A 25002-nucleotide genomic window follows, 5' to 3' on the forward strand; every position below is an offset into this window, starting at 1 on the left:
CCAAACACATGGAGAGTAAGACACATGGGCAGGACAATGACCTGCATAGGCGTCATTATCTCCCTGTGGAAGGGAAGGAAGGACCAGGGCTCTGAGAGAAGAAATTGTCTCAGAGAAGAGGCAAGCTACCAATTTACCTCCAAATCCAGGCAGCATGACCCCACTTCCCTCCCATGGCCCCACCTCCTCCCACACCATCCCTCCCCAGGCAGTACCCAGTCCTGGCGGTACAGAGCTTCATTCTGAGCACAGGACTGGGAAATGGCTTCAATTCTGGGTTCCTTTCCTGGAGCTGCCTCCTTGAGGGTCCTGCAACTCATTAGTGTTATAGTGGGACTGGGGACTGAAGTCACCTCGCCAGGGGAAGGAAGTAGCCTACCTTTCACAGTCCTGGTTTTCTTCCTAACCTTTCTGTGCTCCCACCTCACCATGAGAGAGAGAGAGAGAGAGAGAGAGAGAGAGAGAGAGAGAGAGCAGCTGCGGTTCCATTCACATATCGATAATGTGGGCAAATATGTGTTCTTTTTCTCTTGGAAAACTCAAATGGGGACCATCTCTGTAAGAGCCACATGGATGTCAGTGTTGTTTTGCTCAGGGACCAGAGGCTCAGCTCTGAAGTACCAGCAGTCGCTTCCTGATGTTCTGGGGGTCATTGCCCCCTTCATATCATCTCGGTCAACCCTATAAGCATGTATGTTAAGGGGTCATGGAAACCATTGCTCAGAACATTTCCTTTCTCAGAGGTCCCTAACCAACCCAGGAACACCACTCCTGACCACCAAGGCACAGGGCTTCTCCCAGGTATGGATGGTTTGAGAGCAGACATTTTGGAGCCCACTCTTCCTCTCCCCTACCTACCAGGTCTCAAGAGGAAGGGGTCCTGGTCCAGGCTGAGATCCCCTGTCAGCACCTCCATATTTGATTTAGAAAGTGTTGCCTGGAGAGAGGAAACTATTCTTCCTTGGTTTGGGCCTAAGGCAAACTTACCTTTAGGGGTTTGGTGTTTCTGCAGGTGGAGGTGAGGGTGAGTCAAGGGGGAGGAGGGGTAATAATAGGCGGAAGAGCCCCAGCCCACACACGAAGGCAAAGATCATGTCCATTGCCCAGGTGGTGGAGCTGGGGGTCAGCCACGAAGGATCAATGCTTTCCAGAAGAGAGAGAAAATTCTCCATCTGAATCGCACTGTTGCTCTCAGGCAACTGAACTCTGAGAGTTCTCTCTGGGAGTTGTCAGCTGGGTCAGGTCCACATCACAGAGCTCCTGTCTCCCTGTCACAAAGGGCTCTTGAGTGTGGGGGAGGGGCACTAGGAAGAGCTGTCCAAACAACCACTCCCTGTCCTCCAGGCTTCACATGGGCTCCATCCTCCACAGCCTTTTGTGTCTGTTTCTAATTCCATCTGCACACTCCATCAGAAATAGAGTCTTATCCATTTTCTCTTCCTCTCCTATGCCCAGACAGAGGCTTGTCCACATTCTCTGTGCTTTGGAGACCACCATGCCACCTCCAGTGACATGCCTCCTTCAAAAGGTCCCGCCTCCTAATCCCTTCCAAAAGTTCTACCAACTGGAGACCAAGCACTCAAATCTATGAGCCTATGTGGGTTTATTCCACCCCCACAGTCCATTCTCTGGGTCTCAAAAGGCTTGTAGAGATATCATAAAGCAAAGTCACTTAAAGTTCAGAAATCCCCATAGTCTTTCACAGTCTCAACACTACTTCAAAGTCCAAAGACTCTTCTGAGACTCAAGTCAATCTCTAACTGTAACCCAATATACAAATAAAACTCACATTGCCCATTTCAACATACAATGTCACAGAAAACATAGTTCCATTCCTAAAGGAGAAAAGAGGGTGTTGTGTGGAAAGGCTGGACCAAAGCAAGACCAAAACCCAGCAGGGCAAACTCCAGACTCTGCGTCTCCATGTCTGGTATCAAAGGGCTCTTCAACTTCTCTTCCTCTCAGTTGACTGCAGCACACTTCCTTCTCTTGGGCTGCGTCCACTCCTGTTAGCAGCTTTCCTTGGCAGGAATCCACGGCTCTGGCATCTCCACCATCCTTGGGTCTCCAAGGACTCTAGGCTTTACCTCTATAGCTTCACGTATTGTCCTCTCTAGGCCTCCGTGCAGGGACAGCCCTGACTTATGCCTGGTCTCAGCAGCTTTCCTGAAGCACAGAGGATGATCCCACAGCCCCTTACTCCTGTTTCTTTCGTGACTCTATCACCAGAACCACATGACCAAAGTAGCCAAGCTTTGCCGCCTGCTTAGCATGAAACCTGGAATCTGGACCCTTCTTGAATTGTATTGGCATAAGCTTTGATTTGTTGTTGCTCTTTAGGGCCAAGTCATTCCAGAAGGCATTTTCTTCTCACAAATTGCAGGATTAGCTGGCTGGGGTCTTGCCCTGTGGGGACCCCTCCCTTTACTTCCTTCTTTATCTCCTCAGCACCAAGCAAGGCTCCAACACTGCATTTCTTGTGCTCTTTGTCTCTCTAACTGTGCATTTGTATTTCCTTTTGTCCTGCTGTGTCCATTGTAGATGTGCATAGCAATGATTGATCTTTAAAAACCACACAACAGAGACAAGAATAAACTGTTTTGAAATCTCTGCCTTGGATGCCTTGGCACAGAATACCTGTTCCTAAATATAACACCAGTAGCACAGACACTGAGAGCAATAATTAGTAAATGGGACCTCCTGAAGTTGAGAAGCATCTGTAAGGCAAAGGGCAAGGTCAATAAGACAAAATGGAAGCCTAGAGAATGGGCAAAGGTCTTCACCAACCGCACACCTGATAGAAGGTTGATCTCCAAAAGATAGATCAAGAAACTAGACATCGATATACCAAATAATCCAATTAAAAGTGGAGTACACATCTAAATAGAGTATTCTCTGCTACATCCACGGCTGTCACGCCAGTGTAGCAGAAATGCTGACTGGACGGACTGTTGCCGTAGGATTGGGGCTCGTGCTTCACGGAGTTATGTCTCTGGCTGTCCCTTGGCAATCAGTTGTGGTCATAATGCCACCTGAGTCGCCATTTGCACTGACTCGGCCTTGCTGCCCTTGGCGCCAATATGTCTGTCTTTTCCTTATCTTTCTGTTCTATGTGATTCTTGCATTTTGCCAACAAATCAGACTATTCCAGAAAGTTGCTGATACAAACAAGACTGCTGAGGACATTTTGAGCTCTGCCCCACCATTCATTAAAGCCTTTAAAGCAGTAGCCAGTTCTGGAAATTGGGGGTCACCGTTAGGATAATTCCTTGATGATGTAGAGCAAAAGGAGTTGCTCTTATCAGAAGAAACCTTAGAAGCCTTCTGCAGAAAAACAATTGCAGCAGTCCCCACTAGGCACCTGCCTGGGGAGATACGTGCAGTTGCAAACAGGGGGCCTATGAAGCCTTTCTTATGGCCAGAAAAAACCTAGGCTGATAACAACATCTGAGCCTGAGAGTCAGGTAGGGAGGAGAGTTGAGATTAATGGTGTAAGATGAGTTTCAGAGAACTTTGAGATCATGAAATTTCCTAGCAAAAAGTTTTCCTAGGAAGATAGTGGCCTTTCCCTCTCCCACCCAAGATATTCTGAGCACAAGGTCACCTAGCCCAGCCAGCCACCTGGTACAGACTGAAAAAAGTCCTTGTACCCAAGTCACAGCATGGAGCAAAAGTCATTATACCCAAGTCAAAGCATTTTCAAAGATTCTCTTTGTAAACTGTTTTATACTGTTCTTTTTTTTTATGATCTGATGATGTATGCCTTTGCCAAGTTTTTTGATTGTAAAAGAATATAAATTTTACGCTGAAAAAAGTAAAGTTGCAGCAGCATATTCAACCACATTGAATGTGTCTGTCTGTCATTTCCTCGCCGATTCCTGAATTCTTCTGAGCCTTCATCCTGTATTCCCTCGGTCTGAGTGCCTCCACGAGAGGCGGTCCGTGGCAATTCTCAACAGAAAAATCTCAAATGATAAGAAGACATTCAAGGAATTTTTCAAATTCCTTAGGCATCAGGGAAGTGCAAATGGAAATGACAATAGACACCATTATACACCTGTCACAATGACTAAGACCAAAACCACTGGTCACAGCTTATGTTGGAGAGCTCATGTGCAGTAAGGGGAGCACTCCTCCACTGCACGCCAGAGTTCAAACTTGTACAGCCCCTCTGGAAGTCAGTATGGCATTTAATCAGGACACTGGGAATTAACCAGCCTCAAGACCCAGCAGAAGACAGCTTCTTTCTTAGGGTGAAGAAGAAATGAGCAGCTTTGTTAATCTAAGACTCTGCTCTGCACCCTAAGAATTTATTTCAGGAATGTCATGTCAAAAGCAGAATGGAGCAAGGTGGGAGGAGCAACTCACTAAGACAGTTTACAGGACCTCACCCAGGGCAAACCACTGCTGCTACAGTCCTACCTTGTCCTCTCCGTAGAGATTTGAAAATCCCTCTGTGGGGATCCACAGAGCCCTGTGCTCATGTGTAGTCACGGTATCCGGTGTGCAACCCACATGGAGGAAAGAACACTGAGAATTTAGCTTACACAGTGCAGATTTTATGGTTTCTGTACACCAAAGCCTCATGTTCATTGTTCAGCAGACCACGGAGTACGTGCCAGCCGTCAGCGCCAATCAGCTCTGAAAGTGGCAAACTACATACCAACTCCATACCCCTGCCCTGCTCTGACTCCTGCCACTCAATCTAGCTTGTACTGTCTTGATGAAAAGGTCAAACTTCTTTTGTATTTAGTGGCATTTTCTATTCATTGTTCTGTGTACTACCAACTTTACACAAGATTGGCAGTTAGCAATACAACACAGTTGTTCCAAATAGGAACCTTCCAAATCTGTCAGTCTTGCTGTATGGCCTGATTCTTGTTTCTGGTTAGGTTGTCCTTTGCCCAAACTAGCGACATTCCTGGTCACCCAGAGAAGGTCACAGTCGCCCTCTCTGGCCTAGTTATTTATTTTTCCCTTGCAGATCAGGAAACCTGTGGAACTGGGAGCATGCACATTCCTGCTCAGCCCATCACTAAGACTCAGGACTCACTCAGCCCACTCCTCACTTAGACTCTCTATTCAGGAATGGCCCCAGCCGGCTTGGCCCACAGAATCTCTGCACTGGCTCGGTGACATCTTGTTCAATGTGAGTCCCCTGACTTCCTCCATCCCACCTAGTCATTTAAGTGTTAAAGTTAAGTGTTCCCTCAAAATTCATGACCACGCAGAATTCAGATGTGACCCACCCTGATAAGCGTCTTTGTGGGAACTTAAACTAGCAAGCAATCCAGAGAAAAGAGAAACATCACCTACTCTGTGTATAGAGGGAGTATTTTTTCACTCAGAAAGAGAAATTACTTCTACACGAGGCTCAGAAAATGAAGAGTAAAAAGGAAAGGAAATAGAACAGAGAGAAGGAAAGAAATGTTTCAATTTATATCACATAAAAACATTTACCAGTGTGAAACATTGGAGACTATAATAGTTTTTTCTTTTTACATACGTTAACAAATAAAAATTTGTAACCAGTTCCTATAAATGATGGCAGATATTTATAGTAATTAACCCCAGTTTTTCTGTTTAGTGTTTGAAATCCTATTGGGGTACAACTGCCCCTACAACTGTGCTACATTGTAACAACAAGGCTGCATAGCCCAGCCACCCAGCCACACAGCACACTGCCCCACAGCCCTCAGCTTGGGGTCAAGGCTGACTCCTTTTCATGAAATGTTTAAGAAAGCGAGGAAAATATACCCCTATGTCATGGCCCTATAGCTAAAATCCTGGAAGTGATCACAATATCAATGTCAAAGAAGTCATGATTTGAGTCTGTCCCATATATCAGTGTCAGTCTAAGTCAGGACAAAAGCACAACACACAATACACAGACGTACAGGACAATGAACAGGAAGGACAATGGCGCCAAACCAAACCAAAGACACAGCTTCAAGCTGTTTAGCAGGTGTGACCCGCCCCTCAATCGAAGAGAGACTGCTCTCTACACAGAACTGACATCGCTACCTGTGTGTCTTACCACAGAACCGAGAGACTGCTATCCACGTGTCTCACCTGTCACCAGACTGAAGCACCCTCTGCAGAAAGGCCCTGGGGACCTCTCCTCCAGGAGCCCCACCTGTGATCTTTTCGCGGGTCCGCATTTTACTTTTTATCTTTACCATTAAGAGAAGTACCTAATGGCACCCGGGATGTTACAGGGCCCTGCTTGACCCACATGTGGTGTGGATTACATCGTTCACGTATGACTCCGTTAAGCCTTTGCGCGCATGCGAGAACCCTGTCATCTGCATAAGACGTAGCCATGTCCAGCCCCTGTGCACATGCACTTGGCAGCTTTTAAAAGCTGGATGTGTCATCTTCCTCTCTCTCTGTCTCTCTGTCTGTCTCTGTCTCTCTCTGTTTCTGTCTCTTTCTCTCTGCACACTAACTTCCCCAGGCCTGTACATGCCACCTCTAATTAACTCCTAACAGGATTGTTGCCTGTTCCGTGTTTCCTTCTCACTTGCGCCAGGTAATATCAAATATCACCACCGAAAAATAGTCGACAAGGAGTAAAAAAGAAAATTCACACGAATGGAAAGGTAGCAAATATTTTCTAAAATACATTTAACACAAAACCTAGTTGGAAATCACTAACAACCTCCCCTCCTCTGGCAATTTCATCACTGGTTGTATTGACCTATGTTCAAACTCGGTTGCTCTATATACGGGGTTTCTTTTCTTCTGTCCCCATCTCCACAAATCTGTTTTAATCGGTCAGAAACAACTTCTTCTCCTGAACTGGACTCCTTATTCCATTTCTTTGTAAGCATAGCAAATGCGGTGCAAAGCTTCATCCTGAGACCTTGCAGTCTCCAGATGATGGTGAATTTGCATCTGGGGAGATCTGTCCCACTAAACGGGCTGCAGGCTTTGCTGAAAATAAATAGCGGCGGAGATGAGTGCAGCTCGAGCTTAGAATTAATGTTCTTGCTTTCTTAAGAGGAGGTTCACCAGCCCTGGTCCCTTTTCAATCCTGATGAGTCTTAGTCCTGGCTCTTGAGAGGTCCCAGTCATTGCCACTCACCACGCAGATTTCTAGAAACACAGAGGAAGGATCAAGGACTTCCAGGTGAGTTCCAAAGACTGGGGAGACCTCTCTTGGCTTCCTGAAAACAACCTCTTAAGGAAAAAGGGGGAAAAAAATTGAAGTGTGAGCCAGGAGCAGAGAGATAGTAATCTAGTAACCCTTTCCAAGGAGAGTCAGCCCAGGCCCCTCCTCTGAGAGACTGGGCGGGCACAGCCCATCGTCCGGCTCCGCCCTCCAGCCCCTGTGACCAATTAGAGTCTCCCATGCCGAGCACACAACCTATAGGAGAGGCCGGAGAAGGAGGAGCCTTCTCTTTAAGAAAGCGGCCAAATCCTGAGGTCTGGGACTCAGCTGGAGAGCCTACTTTACCTCATCACTATGCCCCTGCAGGTAAGCCAGATCTGAGAAGGCATTGCAGGAGCAATGCTCCGTGAAGGAGAGCTCTGATGGGGCGAAAGGTGGCATGGCAGCTCTGGGCAGGGCGGGGGCAAGTGGAGCTCTCAGAAGAGCCCAGTTGTGAATCTGCAGTCAGTCCCCACACCTGCCTAAGTGTCTTGTTATTTCAGTGTAGACTTCACTGCGCCATCTGTTGACAAGGACCCAGGTTCCCATAGCAACCCCTCTGGGCTCCAGGGATGGTTTAAATTACTCAGACGTGAAAAATTGACAAGCTTCCCTCCTCCATTTCTCTCTGAACAACTCAGGGAAGCAGGTGACATCCACAAAGGTCTCAAGTCCCCTTGCTCTTGGGACCTCCAGGGGTTCTCATAGGCAAGTGTTTTGTTGACTAGCATGGGTAGTTCCTCTATGAAGTAGAACCTACCGTCTTATTGATAGAAGTGGAGAGAATAAATATTAATAAATTAAAAACCAGATGAGCCTTCCCCTAGTAGCCACATGGTAGGTTCGTTTCTTACGTCTTTTTTCCATTTGTGTCTGATTATATGTGAATGTATGTGAGCATTATACATTCGTAATTTGCTTCTCATGTAGCAGTTATATTAGGAACACTTCCTCACTAAATCACCTTCTAAGACGCACATTGTTAATGCTTAACATATTCTGTCATGAGAATAGCAAACTTCTTTAGATATTTTTCAGGCAAGATCATATCACGGCTGAATGACACACCCCAGAGAAATTAAAGTTTGCATCTCCCTCTCAGACTGTGACATGTTAATATCTCTCTCTCTCTCTCTCTCTCTCTCTCTCTCTGTCTGTCTCTCTCTCTCTCTGTGTGCGTGTGTGTGTATGTGTTCCTCAGTATTTTCTTATCTCAGAATAGAGGACAGAAGCCAGGAGCCTTCTGGCAATCTTGGTTATGTGAGTTCAACCCTTGGAACCCTGTAGTTGACAGAGAAATGTAGTGAGGAGCTGAGGGCAGGCCTGCTTTTCATCCTGCCCGGCTCCCGCAAGGCTAGCTTAGCCCCGGAAATAACAACACACAAATTGTATTCATTTAAACACTGCCTGGCCCATTATCTCAAGAGAGTTAGTTACTGACTAACTCTCACATCTTGATTAACCCATTTCTAATAATCTGTGTACCACCATGAGGTGGTGGCTTACCGGGAAAGATTCAGCATGTCTGACCTGGTGGCTGGCTCTATGCCATCTGCTTCATTGCCCTCTTCCCAGCATTCTGTTTTGTTTACTCCGCCTACCTAATTTTCTGTCCTATCAAAGAGCCAAGGCAGTCTCTTTATTAATCAATGAAAATAACACATAGACAGAAGGCCCACCTATATCAGAGAAGTGACTGTTGTAATTGTTCCCTGAGCTGCACCATGCCATGGGACCTGTGCATCTGCACTCACACAACAGCAAACATAGAATAAATAAAAGTAGAGGAGAGAACTGGTTGGATGAGCCACATAGGCAGCATTTAAAGCAGCAGTAGGTATGTATCTCTTTTTGTTATTGTTTTGTTTTGTTCGAGACCATCCTGGCTGTCCTGAAACTTTCTAAATAAGATACCTTACCCTGCTGTGGGTGGTGGTGGCATGCGCCTTTAATCCCAGCACTTGGGAGGCAGGGGCAGGTGGATGTCAGTGAGTTCAAGGCCATTCTGGTCTACAAATCGAGTTCCAAGATAGCCAGGAGTGTTACACAGTAACCTGTCTCCAAAACCAAAAATAAAAAAGAAGGAAAAAAAAGATTTTATTTGAAAACACATGCTTACTTGATATCAGCATCAGTATGATCAAAGAGTGCTTGAATTATAGTCACTGCAATTGTTTATACTTGAATAAAGTATTACAGATGAAATTTTGTTAAAACATATACTTATTATTTCAGTTTGAAATCCTTGCTAATGTAATAATATATCAAAAATACAATGCATTCTGGGGGAGAGGGGTTGTCCAAGCCAGGTGTAGCAGTACACACCTCTAATCCCAGCACTCAGGACTTGGAGAAAGAAAGATCGGGAATCAACGTCCATCCTTCGCTGCTCAGCAGATTTAAAGCTACACTGTACTAATGAGGTCCTGTCTCAGAATAAAACACACACCAAACAAGAAGTAGTTTGAGCAGAAAAGAAAGATGAAGGCAGGTGGGAAGTCCATTTAAGAAATAAAGGGGATTAGGCTTGTGTTGCTCAGTTGGCAGAGCCCTTAGTGTGCAGGCGGTCCCTGGAGTCCCTGGCCACCTCTAGAAAAAGTGAGGTACGGGGATCTTTTAAGCCTGGATGTTCTGGGATAGCCTGGGCTACATAGTTAACCTTAACACACACACACACACTCACAGGTCTATACTGTTAGTTCACTGGCACACTGAGAGAATGGGAGGTAAGGACTTGTTACAAAGATTATACCCAGGAACACCTGGCAGGTACTAAAGATGTGGTATTTTTATAACTTGTACTGGGTCTGAAATTATTTCAAAAATCAAAATTTAAAATTGTAATAAAAGTGAAGAATATATTGAAAAGCCAACAGCCAGTAGCTGGTTAGCATATACAAACCTCCTCTGTCTTCAAAATGGAAATGGAAGAAGACAGACATTATGTCCCTCCTGGGTGCTGTTAGTGGCTCACTAGTGAAAGGGACAGTCAGGGTGCATTCACTATTGTTCTGGAAGTAAAAACACAGATGGAATTTCTAATTCAGTTATAATCTCCCAATTTTATATGTAAATTGTAATATTGGATTTTTGTTTATTTTATTTTATTTAGCTCAGGCTAGCCTCAACCTTTGGCTGATCCCACTGCCTCAGCTTCTCTGCTGCTAGGATTCCAGGTGTTGCTTCCACACGTGGCGGGACAGTCACCTTACTTAGACACGTTTCCTTGCTAGGCAGTGGCGCTAAGGAGTGGACTGGGTGCTGTGTCTTTTCTGGGTGGGAGATGCAGCTCAGTGGTAAGGAGCTTGCCCGAGGCCCTAGGTTTGATTCCTACACAGCACAAAAAGTTGTGGGACAGGAGGGGACGGCTGATGTTTACACTCAGTAGACACATACACACAACACACACACACACACACACACACACACACACATACACACACACACTTGTGTGACTCAAATAACTGAGGGATTTATCTTCCTAATGCAGTCCTTCATCAAGGAAGGCTTGCTCAAAGGGATTTACCAGGCTGATATATGAGCTGACTGTTCTGTTCAATCTCTACAGAAAGTGAAGGAAGGAAACTGTGAGCACCTTCAGAGGCTGTCTTCAGAGGGATGAGCTTTGAATGGAAGGATCCAGAGGCCCCAGGTCATTCTTTGAGATGGTTTCTGTGCCCATTATGGGTATCATCCCAGCCACAGGAAGGGTGGTAACAATGGCCTTGGAGCACACTCGTGAACAGGACGGGGCATTGTTCGCAAGTGAGAGGAAGAACACAAGGATACACATCAATAAGGATGCAGGACACCCATTTAGCCAAAACAAAGACGCCTGCCACAAGGAGCCCAGTTCCCAGGGCACAGAAACATAGGGACACTGGCATTCCTTTTGCTAGAATGCTTTGGAATTCACTGTGAACAGATAAGCATAAAGATGTGTCAACTGTGATAATATTCTCATCCACCCTCCAGGGATCTTATAACGCTCTGTGGTCAGGTTCTTGACATCAATCAGCAGACGGGGTGAATAGCTGTGCCTGCCCTTTATTGTGGTTGTACAGGGAACAAGCTGATGTGATTGATCCCATCCTTTATGCTCGACACTGGTGACGTCTGTCTGGATGGCCAGGACCGCCTATGCCAGCTCTTGTCTTCACACTGGACACCTGCGCACCCTTACCCAAAAGTCATTGCAAGCACCGGCCTCTGAGGCAGGCTCCTCCGGATGTGTTTCCCTGTAGCTATCATCTGGCTCTGTGGTCACACCAATGGCTGCTAACCAACTTTTTTCTTTGTAAAGTGAAATTTCTTCAGCATTTGTTATAGAGGGAAGGAGGAGAGAAGAGGGGAGGAGTGGGAAAGATTGCAAAAGAAATTATTCCTCGGGATAAGACACATATGCCACTCAACCCAGAGTAAGCTAAACAACTTTACTGGAAGACAGTTGACATGAGACTTACAATAAAAAAAATTAGATTTTATGTGTATGTCTTGCTTGCAGGTGTGTATACACACCACATATGCACCTTTTGTGTGTTCATGTTGTCTTTTGTCTTAGGCAAATTTTGACCAGGCCACACAAGATGTGAGGAAGCTGAAAAGCAGACCGAAAGATGAAGAACTCAAAGAAATCTACGGGCTCTACAAACAGTCCATCATCGGAGACATCAACATGGGTGGTACCTGATGCTTGTTTTAGACAAATAGATGTACTTGTTCACAGTGTTTGTAGAAGTGCACAGTGAAAAGTAACATTGCAACTCTCTCCTCTTGGCAGCATGTCCAGTAATGTTAGATATGAAGGGCAAGGCCAACTGGGAAGCGTGGAGCCTCCAGAAAGATTTTTAATTCTTAAATAGGTTAACACAAACCTTCTTAATCTCCGTCCACACGAGTCAGTAAGATAACGTGTTTGTATCTCTCTCGGGTGGTCGAAGGAAGATGCAATGAGGGCCTATATTTCTAAAGCAAGAGAGCTGATCGAGAAATACGGAATTTAGAACTTGACAGGGGAGACAGATCTCCTTTGAATGCCTTCATAATAGCAACGTGGTGTATAGGGGGAAATGCATTGACAACTGTATAAATCATATGTATTTTCCTATTAGCATGGATTCTAATATTCTAATATTTTGGAATATGTCAATATAATTACCTAATTTTGCTTGCTTGTGCAAGGTCACTTTAAAAAGTCATTTTGTAGTCTATGTATAAGCGTTAATATGTTTCCTTTTTGCATATGTCTGTGTATGAGTGTTCATATGTGTGTGTTACACATTATGTATGCACACATGTGGAGGCCAGAGAATAACCTTGGCTGTTTTTTCTAAGATATGGTATTTGCTTCCTGTGAGGCAGGGTCTCTCCTTGCTTGGAGCTCAACAAGTATGCTAGACTGACTGCCCCAGAGATCTCTTCCCCCTGCATCCCCAGGACTGGGATTACAATGTGCTCCATCATGCTTGGCAATCTGGGGCTTGAACTCGGGTCCTCGGGTTTACAGGCAAGCACTTTACTGACTGAACCATCAAGGCTCAGTGTTTGTTTTCTTGACTTAATCTGTTCTTATACGATGAGTTAGTGCTACTGGGCAAAAAGAAAAGTTTGTTCAGAATGAGTGGCAGCCAGACCACTGTGAATGCTTCAGGAAGCGGAGCCAGGAGGGTCATGGGTTTAAGGACAGCCTAGACTACACGAGACCCTGTCCCAAAACAGGAAAGCCTAAGACTGAAGGAAATTGTGAGTAGGTTGGAGAAACAGAACGGTTCAGTTCCTTTGCTGCACCATGTACTGCGGACTCCCATGAATGTGGGCACTCTGGAGTGACAAGTGGAATTGCATCCAGGCCACTTCCTGGCTTCCTATATGATATGGAGAAATTAACTAACCAGGCTGTGGTTTGGCTGCCCATGGAAGGGCTCTGAGTGCCAGCCAATCACTGCCAGGGCAGTGTGTTGTAAGCACCCCGAGGTCTTCCTTTCATGATGGGCAGTAATTGTTTAGTAATATATTTTGATTTTAAAAAAGGCAAGTGCTCTTTCTTATGCAGTAGGGCTAATGTATATTTCTATAGATTCTATAGATTAGATTACACTTTGAGTCACAGTGTGGTGATGGAGAAATGATCATTTCCCTCTGTCAATCACTCTTGCCCCTAGAATAGTGCAAGAGACTTCAGGTGTAACCCCACCTGAAGACACTTTGTTGATAAAACTTTATATAAAAGTCACTCAAATTAGATTCTAATAAAAATGTAAAGGACACTAGCAGAAGTTTTCTTCCTCTAACAATATTTTTATTTATCCTTTGAAATTTTCCTAAATGCATACATGTGTTTTGATCATATCCACCCCTCTCTTGCCTTTCCAACTCGCCCCTGACGGATGTCCTCCAATGTGTGCCCCTCCCAATTCTATGCCGCCCTTCTCATCTTTTTAAACAGCGCACTGAGTCCAGTTTGTGCTGCCTGCTGTGTCAGGAGGGTGCACATGGAGCGTGAGTAACCGACTAGTGGCCACATCCCCCAAAGAAAAGCAGCCCCTTCCTGCTGCAGCCCTCAGCTACAGTAGCTCCTCGCCTCCCTGACACTTAGCCTTTTTCCCAGATAGAGAGATGCTCCATGAAGAAATCCATCAATATGCATCTTTCCAGTGTCTGGAAACTAAAGCGCTGCATCTCCAGGAGCTAGAGGCACAGCCTGTGGTGGGTTTCCATGTTTGAAGGCCCCTCTAAGAGCAAGCGAGTAACGACACTTCCAAACACTTGGTTCTATAGTTCTTGATGAAGTTCTCATTCTCAGGTTCCAACAGATAAAAGTGGTCACCTGGCAGCATGTGGCTGTCAACCTTCCCGCTGGTTATGTCTTCCCAACCTAAGAAATACACAGCGTTTTATGTAGTAACAGAGGGCATCAGCCAAGGACAGCAAACCTACTTCTGGTACTAATTCACTAACAGCTGACAGTGATAGAGTTACATCCAGGGTCTCAGGTTCTGTTTATCCCGTGTTTTTAATCCCTTTAAGACCTACCAGTATTCAGTCATGTGAGCCATAACTTAAATTTTACAGGAGACCAACATCTCTTTCTTTACACACAGGAAAACTTGGGCTGATTTTCTGTCCGTTTCAGTGACTGTTAGCTGACATATACCAAGAACCCTCCAACATATCTTTCAAGAAAATACCCCGAATTATAAAAGCAATTTCACCTTTTATGTCCTTGACCATATCTTCAGATCCGAAAAAGCATGTTATGTCCTGAGAAAGAAGAGCCTCCGAGGGCGTGTCAAAGCTGTCAATGTGAAAAGGCTATTCATAATTTCATCTTTAACATCCCAGTCTGCTCCTCCTCCTGACCTCACTGAAATGAAACAGGGTACACAGCCTTGCTTCTTCCCCTTCTTCCGCTGGTCCCAACAGGAAGACATTCACAGGGACTGCCTCTCTCCATTAGAACAGACATGAGGTTCATGTGGAAGGAGACAGAGCAGGGAGGGGTCACAGGCTTTGATATCTCCCAGATGAAAGTGGGCTAAAGGCCTGTACCTCAGTGATGGAGATGGGAGAGGCCGAGATATGCCTGTAGGATATATTTTTAGAAGCTGAGAGCTAAGAAGTGGGGATGGCAGTGCAGATTTGGAAACAGGAAAGAAGGAAGGGAGATGAGAGAAGATTCAAGAGCAGGTTGGGAAGTGCCTTTGGAGTCTGGAGGAAGCTAACTGGTGAGGAGCCAGCCCAGTTAGTCCCTGAGGAAGAGTGTGATGTTGAGGGCACTTCTCACGTTGAGTGGGTCATCCCTAGGTGACTTTATGTTTGTGCTACTGAGGCTCTTGGAGTGAAAAAATTCAATGGGTGTCATGCTTGTTGTAAATTTCTTTAAAAGTGACTCTTTTGGGGCTGTGGAGATGGCTCCACAGTTTCTGCTCTTGCAGAGGACCCAGGGTTTGGTTCCTAGTGCCCACAGGATAGCTGGAAACTTGTCTATGACTTCACTTTCAGGGAACCAATGCCCTCTTCTGGTTTCCTCAGCACTACATGTATATGACACATACGTACATGCAGGCAAAACACTCATACACATAAAATAAATCTTTAAAGTGATTTTGGGTAAGAAATGGGCTAAACCTAGCATGATTTCATTTAATCATTACAACCCCATAAAGTGTTGCTAACATTTCACTGCATAGAAGAAACTCAAACTCATAAATACATATGCTCAAAATCTCACAGCTGCTAAAAATAAAACTTTTACAGAAAGTTCTGATCTTAAAGAAAGGGCTCTGAGGAAGACATGTTTGTCCACTGAGTACATTTTCATTATGATGGCAAGTTTTTTCATGTATCGTTCCATTAAATTTACATGATGATATAAATTGTTTCTCAATTAAAAATTATTTGTGCCTGGGCATATAATACATGGACCTAATCCCAGCAGTCAGGCTGCTGAGGCAGGAGGATAGCAAGTTCAAGACCCATCTGGCCTACAGAGCAAATTCATGGCTAGCCTGGGCAACACAGTGGGATCATATATCAGAAACCCAGGAGCTGGAGCAGAGCTTACTTAGGAGAATGCTTGCTTAGGCTGCACAAGGCTGCGGGCTGTGCACCTCCCACACCACCCAGAACTCTTAAGCTGACCTGTGTGACTGTCCCAGTGTGCTGTGTTGGTTACCATGAAGACTATAGTGATGAAGGGACGCTATCCACCATCTCACACACTTGGCCTTGTAAACAGGTTGGGGGATTTAATGGGGTTAGGGAAATTAAGCTGCTGCAGGAACGATACTGATTGGTCCTTTTGAAACTGGCAGTCCCTGCAGGCATGTTGTGATTGGCAAGCAGTGTGTGTCATTAGTTACCATGCTGTGATCAGCTGACGGGGCTTGCTTGCGCTTGTGCTCTTGCCCTGCCTCAGGGAATTATAGAGTTCCATACCTAGATGGGAAGTTTTTGCAAACTTAGGACTTCTGGGATAGGGAGAGTCAGTTTCTTCAAGGAGGTGGCTCCTGTTAGGGCGCCAGTGCTCCCGCTGATGGCCCCACAGCTGTGAACAGAAGGGCAACAGTGATGGGACTTAGAGGTTATGAAGTTGAGAGGAGGACCTAGGAGGAGCAGAGAGGGAAAGAGGGTGGTGAGATGATCAGAATGTGTTGTGCCTGAGCGGGAAATTATCAGAGGATGAATTTTAGAAGTCCTTCACCGTGGGAGGACAGCCCCCCCAACCCCCACCATGAGTGGCGCATGTTTCCTGCTGACTTCTCTTCTAACCAGGGGTAAACACAGAACAATTTCTCTGACACTTTCCAGCAGCAGTTGTGCCTGCTTTCCTCTCAAAGCAAGGAACACTGGGTGGTAATTTCAAGGCAATCTGTGAGTTCTGGATAGGAATTCAGGTTTCGTATGTGAGTCTTGCAGGTCAGACTCTGACTCTGTGTGACACCATGAGTGAGAAGAGCGGAGATCACAAATGTACACTAAAGACAGAAAAATTACAAGATTACCGGAAATCCCAATAGACGTTATGGACAGCTGAAACGTGCAGGAAAACAGAGAACCACATTGATGGGAAATAAGCATAGCCAAGTCTGTCAGGACAGGATTCTGATTCCTGATTCATGGGAGGCTGAGGAAGAAAAATGAGTTTGAGGACAGCCTGAGCAACGGGGGAGCTTCAGCTCAGTGGTAGAGCTATTGGCTTGCATGTGTGAGGGCCTACATTCAATCTACAGCATTGAAAACATACACACACACACACACACACACACACACACACACACACACTAACACAGCCCCAGCTGTGACTCCCTAGTTTGAGGAGGTAGAGAGATAGAAGCCCCATCCAGAAGTGGTTTGTCCACTCCTGGGTAACACTGGGCACTGAGTTCTGAAAGACCTGGCTATTTAGTAAGAAGGTCCCCAAAATAAAACAAGATATTCCATGACAAAATCAGATTTAACCAATACCTAGCCACAAACCCAGCCTTACGCAAAGTACTAGAAGGAAAACTCCAACCCAAGGAAGTTGGCTACATCCACAAAAACACAGACAATTGATGATCTCATAGCAGCAAATCCCAAAGAAGGGAAAAACACACAAATTAGCATCACTAGCAATGAAAATTAAATTAACAGGAGATAGCAATCACTGGTCATTAATATCCCTTAATATAAATGGATTCAACTCACCTATAAAAAGATGCTAACAGATTGGATATGAAAACAGAATCTATCCTTCTGCTGCACACAAGAAACACACCTCAACCTCAAAGACAGACTTCACCTCAGAGTAAAGGGTTGGAAAAAATTTCCAATCAAATGGACCTAAGAAACAAGCTGGTGTAGCTATCCTAATATCTAACAAAATAGGCTTCAAACTAAAATAAATCAAAAGAGACAAAGAAGGATATTTCATATTAGTCACAGGAAAAATCCATCAAGAAGAATATGTTCTCAATACTGAACATCTGTGCCCCAAACACAAAGATACCCTCATATGTAAAAGAAACACTTCTATAGTTTAAATCATACATTAAATCCCTCACACTAGTAGTGGGAGACTTCAACACTCCACTCTCACCACTTTTCCAGTGGTCAGTTAGACAAAAAATGAACAGAGAAATAAGGGAACTAACAGATGTTATAACACAAATGGATTAACAGACATCTGTAGATTATTCCATCCAAATATAAAAGAATATACCTTCTCAGCACCTCACAGAACCTTCTCAAAAATTGACCACATACTCGGTAACAAAGCAAACCTCAACAAATAGAAAAATTTGGAATAACTCCGTCTATCTTATCAGATCACCATGACTTAGCACTAAAATTCAACAGCAATACTAATTCCAGAAAGCCCACAAATACATGGAAATTAAGCAATGCTCACCTGAGTCATCAATGGGTCAAGGAAGAAATAAAGGGAGAAATTAAAGACTTTCTAAAATTCAATGAAATGACCACACAACATACCCAAATTTGTGGGACACAATGAAGGCAGTGTTAAGAGGAAAGTTCATCACACTGAATGCCTACATAAGTGGAAAGTTCATCGCACTGAATGCCTACATAAAGAAGCTGGAAAAATCCCACACTAGTGAATTAACAGAACATTTGAAAAATTTAGAACAAAAAGAAGTAAACTCACCTAAGAGAGCTAGACGGCAAGAATAATCAAATTGAGAGCTGAAATCAACAAAATAGAAACAAAAAAATACAAAAAAATCAATGAGACAAAGAGTTAATTCTCCAAGAAAAATCAACAAAATAGACAAAACTTTATCCAAACTAGCCAAAAGGCAGAGAGAGAATATCCAAATTAACAAAATCAGAAATGAAAAGGGGGACATAACAACAGACATGGAGGAAATACAGAGAATCGCCAGATCATATTTCTAAAACTTCTACTCAACAAAATTGAAAAACTTAAAGAAAATGGACAACTTTCTGGATAAATATCACTCACCAAAATTAAATCAAGACCAGATAAGGATATTAAACAGATCTATAACTGCTGAAGAAATAGAAACAGTCATCAAAAGTCTCCCAACCAAAAAAAGCCCAGGACCAGATGGTTTCAGCTCAGAATTCTATAAGATTTTCAAAGAAGAACTAATACCAATACTCCTCAAATTGTTCCACACAATGGAAACAGAAGGAACATTGCCAAACTCTTTTTATGAGGCTACAATTACCCTGATACCCAAACAACATAAAGACATTACTAAGAAAGAGAATTACAAACCAATCTCACTCATGTACATTGATGCAAAAATACTAAATAAAATACTGGCAAATCGAATCCAAGAACACGTCAGAACCATCATCGACCATGGTCAAGTTGGCTTCATTCCAGAGATTCAGGGATGGTTCAACATACAAAAATCTGTCAATGTAATCCACCATATAAACAAACTGAAATATAAAATCCACATGATCATGTCAGTAGATGCTGGAAAAACTTTCGATGAAATACAACATCCCTTCATGATAAAGGTCTTGGAAAGAGCACGGAAACAAGGAACACCTAAACATAATAAAGGCAACATACAGCAAGCCAATGGCCAACATCAAACTAAATGGAGAGAAACCCACAGCAATTTCACTGAAATTAGGAACAAGACAAGGTTATCCACTTTCTCCATATCTATTAAATATAGTTCTTGAGGTCCTAGCTAGAGCAATAAGACAACAAAAGAAGATCAAGGGGATCCAAATCAGAAAAGAAGGCAAACTCTCACTATTTGGTGATGATATGATACTTTACATAAGCAACCCCCAAAATTCTACCAAACAACTTTTACAACTCATAAACACTTTCAGTAATGTAGCAGGATATAAGATTAACTAAAAATAATCACTAGCTCTCCTTTACACAGATGATAAATGGGCTGAGAAAGAAATCAGAGAAACATCACCCTTCACAAATAACCACAAATAGCATAAAATATCTTGGAGTAACTTTAACCAAACAAGTGGAAGACCTGAATGACAAGAACTTTAAATCTTTGAAAAAATAAACTGAAGAAGATACCAGAAAGTGGAAAGATCTACCATGATCTTGGGTAGGTGGAATTAACATAGTAAAAATGGCAATCTTACCAAAAACATTCTACAGATTCAATGCCACGCCCATCAAAATCCCAGCAAAATTCTTCACAGACCTCAAAAGAATGGTACTCAACTTTATATGGAAAAGCAAAACACTCAGGATAGCCAAAACAATCTTGTACAATAAAGGAACTTCTGGAGGCATCACAATCCCTGACTTCAAATTCTACTACAAAACCACAGTACTGAAAAACAGTCTGGTATTGGCATGAAACCAGACAGAAGGACCAATGGAACCAAATGGAAGACACGAATATTAAGTCACACACTTTTGAACACCTGAATTTTGACAAAGAAGTAAAAAATATCAAATGGAAAAAAGAAAGCATATTTAACAAATGTTTCTGGCATAACTTGATATCAACATGTAGGAGAATGAAAATAGACCTATATCTACCACCATGCACAAAACTCAAGTCCAAATGGATCAAAGACCTCAACATAAGCCAGCCACACTGAACCCCATAGAAGAGAAAGTGGGGAGTACACTTGAACGCATTGGCACAGGAGACCACTTTTTAAAATTTAACCCCAGCAGCACAGACACTGAGAGAAACAATTAATAAATGGGATCTCCTGAAACTGAAAAGTTTCTGTAAAGCAAAGGACACAGTCAACAAGACAAAACGACAGCCTACAGAATGGGGAAAGATCCTCACCAACTCCACATCAGACAGTGGGCTGATCTCCAAAATATACAAAGAACTCAAGAAATTGGTCATCAAAAAAACAAATAATCCAATTAAAAAAAATGGAGTACAGACCTAAAAAGAGAACTCTCAACAGAGGAATCTAAAATGGCTGAAAGACACTTAAGGAAATGCTCAACATCCTTAGTCATCAGAGAAATGCAAATCAAAACAACTCTGAGATTCCATCTTATACCTGTAAGAATGGCCATGATCAAAAACATTGATGATAACTTATGCTGGAGAGGTTGTAGGGTAAATGGAACACTCTTCCATTGCATATGGAGGTGCAAGCTGGTACAGCCCTTTGGAAATCAGTTTACTGATTTCTCAGAAAATTAGAAAACGACCTTCCTCAAGACCCAGAAATACCACTTTTGGGTATATATCCAAAGGAGGTTCAGCCATGCCACAAGGACATATGCTCAACTATGTTCATAGCAGCATTGTTTGTCATAACCAGAACCTGGAAACAATCTAAATGCCCCTTGACTGAAGAATGGACAAGGAAAATGTGGTGCATTTACACAATGGAGTACTACACAGCAGAAAAAACAATAACATCTTGAAATTTGCAGGCCAATAGATGGAGCTAGAAAACACCATTTTTAGTGATGTAACCCAGACCCAGAAAGACAATTATCATATGTGCTCACTCATAAATGGTTTTTAGACATAAAGCAAAGAAAATCAGCCTACAAAGCGCAATCCCAGAGAACCTATACAACAAAGAGGACCCTAAGAGAGACATTCATAGATCTAATCTACATGGGAAGTAGAAAAAGACAAGATCTCCTGAGTAAATTGGGATCATGGGGACCTTGGGAGAGGGTTGAACGGGAGGGAAGAGGCAGGGAGGGGAGCAGAGAAAATTGTAGAGCTCAATAAAAATCAATAAAAAAAAAGTTGAGATTTTCAAGATCTCACATCAACATTTAAAGGAGACAACTATGAAGACACAGGCTTTTGACAACTGTTTTAATAAGGAAACAGATGAATAAAGTATATTCAACAGTATAAATAAACAGATAAATAAATAAAATAATAAAACAAAACAGGTATCAAGCAAAGAAGAAGAAGGAGGAGGAAGGAAAAGGAGGAGGAGGAGGAGGTCCCCAAAGAGAGTCACCAGAGCTGTCTCTCTGGCAGACGCACAAAGCACTATACAGAAATACATAAAACATAAAAAACAAGGCAATATTAATGTAAGGGAATAGATTGAACAGTGAGATTCCAGAGGCATCGTGATTAACATATGAAAGAAACTGATGGCAGAGAAAGATGGTCCTAATTAAACACCCAAACCCCCCACCACATCACTGCCGTTGCTGCCACCTCCATCCCCACTCCAACTGCCACCTCTTCCACCACCACCACCACCTCCTTCACACCACCTCCTCTTTCTCCTCTTCCACCACCACCACCACCACCTCCTTCACACCACCTCTTCCTCCTCCTCTTCCACCAACACCACCACCTCCTCTTTCTCCTCCTCCACCACCTGTTAGGAATATTTCCTATCGCAAGCTTCCTGCCGACGACGATTCCCAATCAAGCCAAATCAAAACAAGCCGAATTAAGAAATATCCAGGTTTAATAGGAGTTCTACGCTGAGATAGATGCGAGGGGCTGGGGCCTACACTCCCAACTTGAGACCACCATCTCCTCCTCCACCAACAACACTACCTCCACCACCGCAACATGTAATAAAATAGAACATGTGCAAAAAAGTTCACATATTTAAATGACCCACAAAACAGTTTCAGAGCCCCAGACTCATTTTTTTGGAAGCCTTGACCTGTCTCCAATTCTGGCCCATTCTGAAGCTCAGGCATCCTTTCCTTAGTAAACTGTCTCCTTCCCTGTTACTAACCATATGTCTCTGTTCATAGTTCTATTCCAGGACATAAGACTCTTGCAATCACTGCAGGTGCCTTCCAAACTCGGATCCATGCCTATAGCGGTTGCCAAGATGCCAGCCATGTGGTAAGACTTCCATCTGTAATCTCTTAAGAACAAGTTGCAGGAGAGTAGGAAATGCTTTCAAACTTCTCCATCTTCCTTAAGAAAGGCACCCGTATCACCAGCCAATCCATTTCTCCTTTTCCTTCTCCACCTCCTTTCATTTTCTCCCAGGGCTGTTGTAAATGGTGAATGAGCTCCCACGAAGGTGTCCTAATCGGCTTTCATTCTTGAGTCATTTGATAGTACATTCTACTGAAGAACTGCCCAGATCAGATTAGTCTGCATGTGTGTCTACATGCACACACATGTGGGGAGGGGGGTAGTTGATTATTAGTTGATACAGGAAAACCCATCTCACTGTGATTGGTACCCTTCCCTGAGGCAAGTGGTCTTGTATATAATATCTAGTATGTATGTCCTAAAGAAAACCAGAGAGTGAGCCAGCAAGCATCGCTACTCAGGTTCTTGCATGACTACTTGCTCTTTCTTTGATGATGGTCTGTGACCTGAAAATCGAAGCCAGATAAACCCTCCCCGCACCACTTACGTTGTTTTGCTAGGGCATTTTATCTCAGCAACAGAAATCTAAGCATAGCAGGAAGCCAGATGTTAGCCTTTGGGCCCCAGACCCAAGCTGTGCCTTCCTCTCCCTGTTACCTCCTCAGCTAAGGGTGCCCTATAGCAATAGATACTTTCCCCTGCCTTGCTGGGCTCAGGGCTGGCCTTGTGCTGGGGCAAAGAAGCCTGGGCTCCAGCAGCTGGAACATCTGCATTGAGCAGCTAAACTCACACGATCCTCAGCTGCTGGGCAAGATGTATGCATCCTGCTGAGAACTTTTCTCTGCTAGTCTGAGTCAATGAGAGAATACGGAGGTAGCATGGAGTTCCGCAGAGTAGGAAAGGATACTTCATCTGACTATCTGCTATACCTCTGAGGAAAACAGGATCTGGGAGGAAGCTAAAAGAGGTGTAAATTATTTCATCAAAACCCTAATGATCCTCTGCCTAGTGCATGGGTATTCCCAGAGCAGTAACCCACCGGTTGGGATCAGAGCAATTCACAGAGGGCCCATCTGCACAGGACGATGGTAGAAAATACCACTGCAGGAATGAAAAATTGCATTAGGAAACCTGAACGAGGAAAGAAGAAATCCTTTCCTAATTATCAATAAGGTAATGGAGCCTGAACTCCCTTTTAACTCTAGCCTGTAAAATGGTGCCATCCATCTAAATAATCCCCACAGGCATGCCTAGAGGATAACCTAATCTAAATAATCCCCACAAGCATGCCTAGAGGGTAACCTAATCTAAATAACTCCCACAGGCATGCCTAGAGGATAACCTAATCTAAATAATCCCCACAGGCATGCCTAGAGGATAACCTAATCTAAATAATCCCTCACTGGCATCCTAGAGGGTAACCTAATCTAAATAATCCCCACAAGCATGCCTAGAGGGTAACCTAATCTAAATAATCCCCACAAGCATGCCTAGAGGGTAACCTAATCTAAATAATCCCCACTGTAACATGGGCGCCATATGTAGTGTGAGGGCTGGCTTGTTGGGGTTTCTGTCCTGCCCGGTACCCCACAACCGGCAAGTCCCAAAGAAAATAACACAGAGTCTACATTAGGTTATAAACTGATTGGCCCATTAGGTCAGGCTACTTATTAGCTCTTATAACTTATGTTACCCATTATTCTTATCTACGTTAGCCATACAGCTCAGTACCTTTCTCAGCTGGGCAGATCACACGTTGCTTCTCTGTGGTCTGGGCAGAAATGGCAGAGGGAGCTTCCTGCTTTCCAGAATATTCCTGTTCTCATCGCCCCGCCTCTACTTTCTGTCTGGTTGACCCACCTATACTTCCTGCCTGGCCAATCAGCGTTTTATTAAAATACATGATTGACAGAATGCAGATAATTCTCCCACACCACCCACAGGCATGCCTAGAGGGTAACCTAATCTAAATAATCCCCACAGGCATGCCTAAAGAGTAACCTAATCTTGATAACCCCTCACTGGCATCCTAGAGGGTAACCTAATCTAGATAACCCCTCACTGGCATCCTAGAGGGTAACCTAATCTAGATAACCCCTCACTGGCATCCTAGAGGGTAACCTAATCTAGATAACCCCTCACTGGCATCCTAGAGGGTAACCTAATCTAGATAATCCCCAATAGGCATGACCCAAAGCTTGTTTCCTAGGTGATTCTAGGATTCTGTGAAATTGGCAATGAATGTTAAGCATTATAATGAGAATAAGTTATCACAATAAAAGTAGCATCCATTAAAAAAGAGAGGCTAGCTGGGTGGTGGTGACCCACGCCTTTAATCCCAGCACTTGGGAGGCAGAGGCAGGTGGATCTCTGTGAGTTTGAGACCAGCCTGGTCTACAGAGAGAGTGAATTCCAGGACAACCAAGGCTGCATAGAGAAACCCAGTATCAAAAAACCAATGAGAGAGAGAGAGAGAGAGAGAGAGAGAGAAGAGACTAAATCATCAAGAATGACCTGATGTTTCCTTACCATCCCAACCCTGTTACATCCCAATCATTTCAGTAGTCAAGCCAAGCAGACAGG

The 25002-nt window shown here is 43.8% G+C and overlaps 1 long non-coding RNA gene across 2 annotated transcripts in view; it reads left to right on the forward strand.

Moving 5' to 3' along the window:
* Positions 1-25002, forward strand: part of LOC125417664 (uncharacterized) — an 85176-nt gene that overhangs the window by 52025 nt on the left and 8149 nt on the right. The window contains exons 5-7 of one of the 2 annotated variants that reach the window (XR_015734812.1): positions 11715-13651; positions 13765-13858; positions 22347-22440. This is a non-coding gene — a long non-coding RNA (uncharacterized LOC125417664). The remainder of the gene's footprint in view (positions 1-11714; positions 13652-13764; positions 13859-22346; positions 22441-25002) is intronic. The other variant, XR_015734813.1, reaches the window with a different exon arrangement.

Source organism: Myodes glareolus, chromosome 14 (genome assembly GCF_982192425.1).
Source record: "Myodes glareolus chromosome 14, mMyoGla1.1, whole genome shotgun sequence".
NCBI classification, from domain to species: Eukaryota; Metazoa; Chordata; class Mammalia; order Rodentia; family Cricetidae; genus Myodes; species Myodes glareolus.